We start from the raw sequence: 7,500 nt of genomic DNA, 5'->3' as shown, positions 1-7,500 counted from the left end.
CTCCTCTGTGTGTGTCTGTCTCTCCTTGTCTGTCTTATCTGTCAGTGTGTCTGTGTCTTCCTCAATGTCTTATGTGTCTTTTACTTTTTCTTCTGTCTGTTTGTCTGTCTCTTCTTGTCTGTCTCATTTGTCTTTTATTTCTGCCTGTCTGTCTTATCTGTCTATTCCTGTCTGTCTTATACGTCTCTTCCTTGTCATGTCTGTTTTGCTATTCATATTTGTCTTATCTGTCTCTTAAATTTTGTCTGTCTGTCTGTCTGTCTGTCTGTCTGTCTCTTCCTATCTGATTATCTGTCTCTTACTTTATTGTCTTTCTGTCTGTCTCTTCCTGTTTATCTGTCTCTTACTTTATTGTCTGTCTGTCTGTCTGTCTCTTCCTATCTGTTTATCTGTCTCTTACTTTGTTGTCTTTCTGTCTGTCTCTTCCTATCTGTTTATCTGTCTCTTACTTTATTGTCTGTCTGTCTGCCTCTTCCTATCTGTTTATCTGTATCTTACTTTATTCTCTGTCGGTCTGTCCGTCTCTTCCTATCTGATTATCTGTCTCTTACTTTATTGTCTTTCTGTCTCTTCCTTTTCCCCCCTCCTCCTTTTCTGCCCTGTTTCTTCCTTCTCCTCCTCCTCCTCTTCCTCCCCCTTTTCTGCCCTGTCTCTTCCTTTTCCCCCTCCTCCTTTTCTGCCCTGTCTCTTCCTTTTCCCCCCCTCCTCCTTTTCTGCCCTGTTTCTTCCTTCTCCTCCTACTCCTCTTCCTCCCCCTTTTCTGCCCTGTCCCTTCCTTCTCCCCCTCCTCCTCCTTTTCTGCCCTGTCTCTTCCTTCTCCCCCTCCTCCTCCTTTTCTGCCCTGTCCCTTCCTTTTCCTCCTCCTCCTTTTCTGCCCTGTCTCTTCCTTTTCCTCCTCCTCCTCCTTTTCTGCCCTGTCTCTTCCTTTTCCTCCTCCTCCTTTTCTGCCCTGTCTCTTCCTTTTCCTCCTCCTCCTCCTTTTTCTGCCCTGTCTCTTCCTTTTCCTCCTCCTCCTTTTCTGCCCTGTCTCTTCATTTTCCTCCTCCTCCTTTTCTGCCCTGTCTCTTCCTTTTCCCCCTCCACCTCCTCCTCCTTTTCTGCCCTGTCTCTTCCTCCTCCTCCTCCTCCTTTTCTGCCCTGTCTCTTCCTCCTCCTCCTCCTCCTTTTACCCTCCTCCTCCTCCTCCTCCTCCTCCTTTTCTGCCCTGTCTCTTCCTTTTCCCCCTCCTCCTCTTCCTCCTTTTCTGCCCTGTCTCTTCCTTTTCCCCCTCCTCCTCCTCCTCCTTTTCTGCCCTGTCTCTTCCTTTTCCCCCTCCTCCTCTTCCTCCTTTTCTGTCCTGTCTCTTCCTTTTCCCCATCCTCCTTTTCTGCCATGTCTCTTCCTTTTCCTCCTCCTCCTTTTCTGCCCTGTCTCTTCCTTTTCCCCCTCCTCCTCCTTTCCTGCCCTGTCTCTTCCTCCTCCTCCTCCTCCTTTTCTGCCCTGTCTCTTCCTTCTCCTCCTCCTCCTCCTTGTCTGCCCTGTCTCTTCCTTTTCCCCCCTCCTCCTCCTTTCCTATCTGTTTATCTGTCTCTTACTTTATTGTCTGTCTGTCTGCCTCTTCCTATCTGTTTATCTGTATCTTACTTTATTCTCTGTCGGTCTGTCCGTCTCTTCCTATCTGATTATCTGTCTCTTACTTTATTGTCTTTCTGTCTGTCTCTTCCTTTTCCCCCTCCTCCTTTTCTGCCCTGTTTCTTCCTTCTCCTCCTCCTCCTCTTCCTCCCCCTTTTCTGCCCTGTCTCTTCCTTTTCCCCCTCCTCCTTTTCTGCCCTGTCTCTTCCTTTTCCCCCTCCTCCTCCTTTTCTGCCCTGTCTCTTCCTTTTCCCCTCCTCCTCCTTTTCTGCCCTGTCTCTTCCTTTTCCCCCTCCTCCTCCTTTTCTGCCCTGTCTCTTCCTCCTCCTCCTCCTCCTCCTTTTCTGCCCTGTCTCTTCCTTTTCCCCCTCCTCCTCCTTTTCTGCCCTGTCTTCCTTTTCCCCCTCCTCCTTTTCTGCCCTGTCTTCCTTTCCCCCTCCTCCTTTTCTGCCCTGTCTCTTCCTTCTCCCCCTCCTCCTTTTCTGCCCTGTCTCTTCCTCCCCCCCATCCCCTCCTCCTTTTCTGCCCTGTCTCTTCCATTTCCCCTTCCTCCTTTTCTGCCCTGTCTCTTCCTTTTCCCCCTCCTCCTCCTTTTCTGCCCTGTCTTCCTTTTCCCCCCTCCTCCTTTTCTGCCCTGTCTCTTCCTTCTCCCCCTCTCCTTTTCTGCCCTGTCTCTTCCTTTTCCCCCTCCTCCTCCTCCTCCTCCTCCTTTTCTGCCCTATCTCTTCTTTTTCCTCCTCCTCATTTTCTGCCCTGTCTCTTCCTTCTCCTCCTCCTCCTTTTCTGCCCTGTCTCTTCCTTCTCCTCCTCCTCCTTTTCTGCCCTGTCTCTTCCTTTTCCCCCTCCTCCTCCTTTTCTGCCCTGTCTCTTCCTTTTCCTCCTCCTCCTCCTTTTCTGCCCTGTCTCTTCCTTCTCCTCCTCCTCCTCCTTTTCTGCCCTGTCTCTTCCTTCTCCTCCTCCTCCTCCTTTTCTGCCCTGTCTCTTCCTTTTCCCCCTCCTCCTCCTTTTCTGCCCTGTCTCTTCCTTTTCCCCCTCCTCCTCCTTTTCTGCCCTGTCTCTTCCTCCCCCCCATCCCCTCCTCCTTTTCTGCCCTGTCTCTTCCTTTTACCCTCATTCTCCTCCTCCTCCTCCTCCTCCTCCTCCTCCTCCTCCTCCTCCTTTTCTGCCCTGTCTCTTTCTTTTCCCCCTCCTCCTCCTTTTCTGCCCTGTCTTCCTTTTCCCTCTCCTCCTCCTCCCCCTTTTCTGCCCTGTCTCTTCCCCCTCCTCCTCCTCCTTTTCTGCCCTATCTCTTCTTTTTTCCCCTCCTCCTTTTCTGCCCTGTCTCTTCCTTTTCCTCCTCCTCCTTTTCTGCCCTGTCTCTTCCTTTTCCCCCTCCTCCTCCTCCTCCTCCTCCTTTTCTGCTCTGTCTCTTTCTTTTCCCCCTCCTCCTCCTTTTCTGCCCTGTCTCTTCCTTTTCCCCCTCCTCCTCCTCCTCCTTTTCTGCCCTGTCTCTTCCTTTTCCCCCTCCTCCTCCTCCTCCTCCTCCTTTTCTGCCCTGTCTCTTCCTTCTCCTCCTCCTCCTCCTTGTCTGCCCTGTCTCTTCCCCCTCCTCCTCCTCCTTGTCTGCCCTGTCTCTTCCTTTTCCCCCTCCTCCTCCTTTCCTGCCCTGTCTCTTCCTCCTCCTCCTCCTCCTCCTTTTCTGCCCTGTCTCTTCCTTCTCCTCCTCCTCCTTGTCTGCCCTGTCTCTTCCTTTTCCCCCTCCTCCTCCTTTCCTGCCCTGTCTCTTCCTCCTCCTCCTCCTCATCCTTTTCTGCCCTGTCTCTTCCTTCTCCTCCTCCTCCTCCTCCTCCTCCTTGTCTGCCCTGTCTCTTCCTTCTCCTCCTCTTCCTCCCCCTTTTCTACCCTGTCTTCCTTTTCCCCCTCCTCCTTTTCTGCCCTGTCTCTTCCTTCTCCCCCTCCTCCTTTTCTGCCCTGTCTCTTCCTCCCCCCCATCCCCTCCTCCTTTTCTGCCCTGTCTCTTCCATTTCCCCTTCCTCCTTTTCTGCCCTGTCTCTTCCTTTTCCCCCCTCCTCCTCCTTTTCTGCCCTGTCTTCCTTTTCCCCCTCCTCCTTTTCTGCCCTGTCTCTTCCTTCTCCCCCTCCTCCTTTTCTGCCCTGTCTCTTCCTCCCCCCCATCCCCTCCTCCTTTTCTGCCCTGTCTCTTCCTTTTCCCCCTCCTCCTCCTCCTCCTCCTCCTTTTCTGCCCTATCTCTTCTTTTTCCTCCTCCTCATTTTCTGCCCTGTCTCTTCCTTTTCCTCATCCTCCTTTTCTGCCCTGTCTCTTCCTTTTCCTCCTCCTCCTCCTTTTCTGCCCTGTCTCTTCCTTTTCCTCCTCCTCCTCCTTTTCTGCCCTGTCTCTTCCTTCTCCTCCTCCTCCTTTTCTGCCCTGTCTCTTCCTTCTCCTCCTCCTCCTTTTCTGCCCTGTCTCTTCCTTTTCCCCCTCCTCCTCCTTTTCTGCCCTGTCTCTTCCTTTTCCTCCTCCTCCTCCTTTTCTGCCCTGTCTCTTCCTTCTCCTCCTCCTCCTCCTTTTCTGCCCTGTCTCTTCCTTCTCCTCCTCCTCCTCCTTTTCTGCCCTGTCTCTTCCTTTTCTCCCCCTCCTCCTCCTTTTCTGCCCTGTCTCTTCCTCCCCCCCATCCCCTCCTCCTTTTCTGCCCTGTCTCTTCCTTTTACCCTCCTCCTCCTCCTCCTCCTCCTCCTCCTTTTCTGCCCTGTCTCTTTCTTTTCCCCCTCCTCCTCCTTTTCTGCCCTGTCTTCCTTTTCCCTCTCCTCCTCCTCCCCCTTTTCTGCCCTGTCTCTTCCCCCTCCTCCTCCTCCTTTTCTGCCCTATCTCTTCTTTTTCCCCCTCCTCCTTTTCTGCCCTGTCTCTTCCTTTTCCTCCTCCTCCTTTTCTGCCCTGTCTCTTCCTTTTCCCCCTCCTCCTCCTCCTCCTCCTCCTTTTCTGCTCTGTCTCTTTCTTTTTCCCCCTCCTCCTCCTTTTCTGCCCTGTCTCTTCCTTTTCCCCCTCCTCCTCATCCTCTTTTTCTGCCCTATCTCTTCCTTTTACCCCCCCCCCCTCCTCCTCCTCCTCCTTTTCTGCCCTGTCTCTTCCTTTTCCCCCTCCTCCTCCTCCTTTTCTGCCCTGTCTCTTCCTTCTCCTCCTCCTCCTCCTTGTCTGCCCTGTCTCTTCCCCCTCCTCCTCCTCCTTGTCTGCCCTGTCTCTTCCTTTTCCCCTCCTCCTCCTTTCCTGCCCTGTCTCTTCCTCCTCCTCCTCCTCCTCCTCCTCCTTTTCTGCCCTGTCTCTTCCTTCCCCTCCTCCTCCTTGTCTGCCCTGTCTCTTCCTTTTCCCCCTCCTCCTCCTTTCCTGCCCTGTCTCTTCCTCCTCCTCCTCCTCCTCCTTTTCTGCCCTGTCTCTTCCTTCTCCTCCTCCTCCTCTTCCTCCCCCTTGTCTGCCCTGTCTCTTCCTCTTCCTCCTCCTCCTCTTCCTCCCCCTTTTCTGCCCTGTCTCTTCCTTCTTCTCCTCCTCCTCCTCCTCCTTTTGTGCCCTGTCTCTTCCTTCTCCTTCTCCTCCTCATTCTCTCCCCACACGGAAGGGGCAAACCATTTTTCTGCCTGCCCGCCCCCCACGTCAACCGGCTCTGATGGAGGAGATGGCTTGGGGGTCTGAATGGGGAGGAGGGTGCGGAGGTGGGAGGGGAGAAGAGCGGAGCAGGGAGGGGAGGGAGGGCGGTGACCCGGGAGATCGAGGGGGGGGGGGAGGAGGTCAGGGGAAGAAGATGGTGGCGAGGTGAGTGATGGTTGCGACCTCTGTGAGATGGTCATCGGTAGTTGGTCTTGATCCATCCGGTTCCCCCCCCACCTCCCCACACACACCCCACCCCCACCCCTTTCCCCTTTCTTTCCCCTCTTCTGGCTGGCTGTTTGGACGACGTGAAGTGGAAGAAAGGTAATGAATTTCATTCGTCAACACTTTAGGTTTGTTTTTGTTTAATAATGGTTTGTTTAGTATATTCTTTAATGAGTTATGTTTGCTAAGATGCGCTGGGACCTTTCAAGAAAGCTAGTAATCATTTCTTCCCTACTGATTTTTTTTCTTCTTTTCTATCTTTCTGTTTGTCTTTCTTTCTTATTCACCCCCCCCTCCATTTATTGTCCTTTCCCTTCATTATTTCTTTCTTCTCCCTCTTATTCTTATTCATTCCATGCATGTTATATTCTTTATGTACAATTCTTTATTTGAAGTGACAAGTGTGTCTGTTGACTGTGATAAGAAACTCTCTAGGGAGAGCTGGACAGTACACGGTCTTCAAAGAAGAAGCCCCCCTCAGTTAAGTATTTCGGCCCTTAACTCCTTACACTCTAAGGGGGCCGTGACGCACCCAGGTCATGACTCCTGAATGCCTTTGTATTGCCGCCTTATGTTTTCCCCCTGGTCCTCAGCAGGTTTGAACCCGCGCCTCCAGGGTGATCGCCATTTCAGGACTGAGTCACCTTCTCTGGCAGACGTCAATTTAAGGCGCGAATGCAGTTGAATGGCAGGTCTTCACACTTCTGCGAAGTGCAAAAATGTTGCGAGTAATTTGAACGCGCGGGATGGGTTTTAACTCATTATGGAAATGTATCGCCATCCCCGTCATTGTGATATGACAAATAATCACTTAGCCTATCGACTATTGTAATGTCTGGAGGAACAAACCAAAGGCCATTCTGACTGACCCCCATTATTGAACCATCATTGAAAGCAGATATATATTGATTGTTTCAACATAAATTATTCAGAAAAAAAAGAAACAAAAACAAAAAAAGGGTCTATCTGAAAATAAAGATTATACATTGTTTGAACGTTGAAAGTAATTCCGCCTCAAAAAGATGGAAAACAAATGATTTACAGCAGCCTTCCAGTCTGTCGCTGATCGATCGATAGCACCGCTCTCTGGTGAACAGGGGGAAAAAAAAAAGGGACTGTACACGCATGGTTTGACCATTGACTGGTGGTCAATGCTGTTTTTCCGTGACTGGAGGCTTTTAGCCAGGCCCTGCTCCGCCACTTCGTTAATAGGTCCACCGGGGTCTACTTCTTTGCCACAGGAGTAGGCTCCCTTGATGTTGCTCTTCTGCTGGCTCTCACTCCCCCGTCATATCAATCTTTGATAACCACCCTTTGTCGGACTGAAGCGGGTTTAGCTCTGCTTTATTGTTGGTCCTGAGTGAGATTAGTGCCCGCTGGAGACCCTGGTGGTGTGTGTGTGTGTGTGGGGGGGGGGGGGATGATGAGGTGATGGGGTCCTGATCTCCTGGAACAATAGAATTTTTTAAAAGAATTGGGTGTTTTTTTGATGTTCTGTGTCCTGCAGTGTGTCTGTACCGAGTTTTTTGCTGTTTTTTTTTTTTTTTCTTTTTTTTCTTCTTCTTTAGAACTAAAAAGCATCATATTCAACTTCTTTGAAGCATTGTCTACCTCATCATCTGATAAATGGAATCTTAAGTGAATGAGAGTGTAGTAGAGTGGATTGAATGCTTTGATGAGGTTTTTTGTGTGCTGCTGTTGTCAAAGAAATAGGGACGTTTTTGATGTTGTTTTCTGTTTATGTGTGTAACAATTGCTCTTCATGGTTTTATTTATGTAGTGTTTGTTTTCTGTGTTCATCTATGTCTGTGCTTTCCTTGTGTTTGGCTGCCTAATTTCTTCTTCACTACTCTCTCTCCTCTCTCTCTCTCTCTCTCTCTCTCTCTCTCTCTCTCCTCTCTCTCTCTCTCTCTCTCTCTCTCTCTGATAGTAATCTCTAACTCTCTTTCTCTCTCTCTCTTTCTCCATCTCTCTCTCTCTCTCTCTCTCTCTCTCTCTCTCTCTCTCTCTCGTTCTTTATCAGTTCTACGTCTGTGTCTGTGCCAATGT

The sequence above is a fragment of the Babylonia areolata genome, chromosome 7, assembly GCF_041734735.1.
Source record: "Babylonia areolata isolate BAREFJ2019XMU chromosome 7, ASM4173473v1, whole genome shotgun sequence".
NCBI lineage: Eukaryota > Metazoa > Mollusca > Gastropoda > Neogastropoda > Buccinidae > Babylonia > Babylonia areolata.
This window is presented reverse-complemented; position numbering follows the sequence as displayed.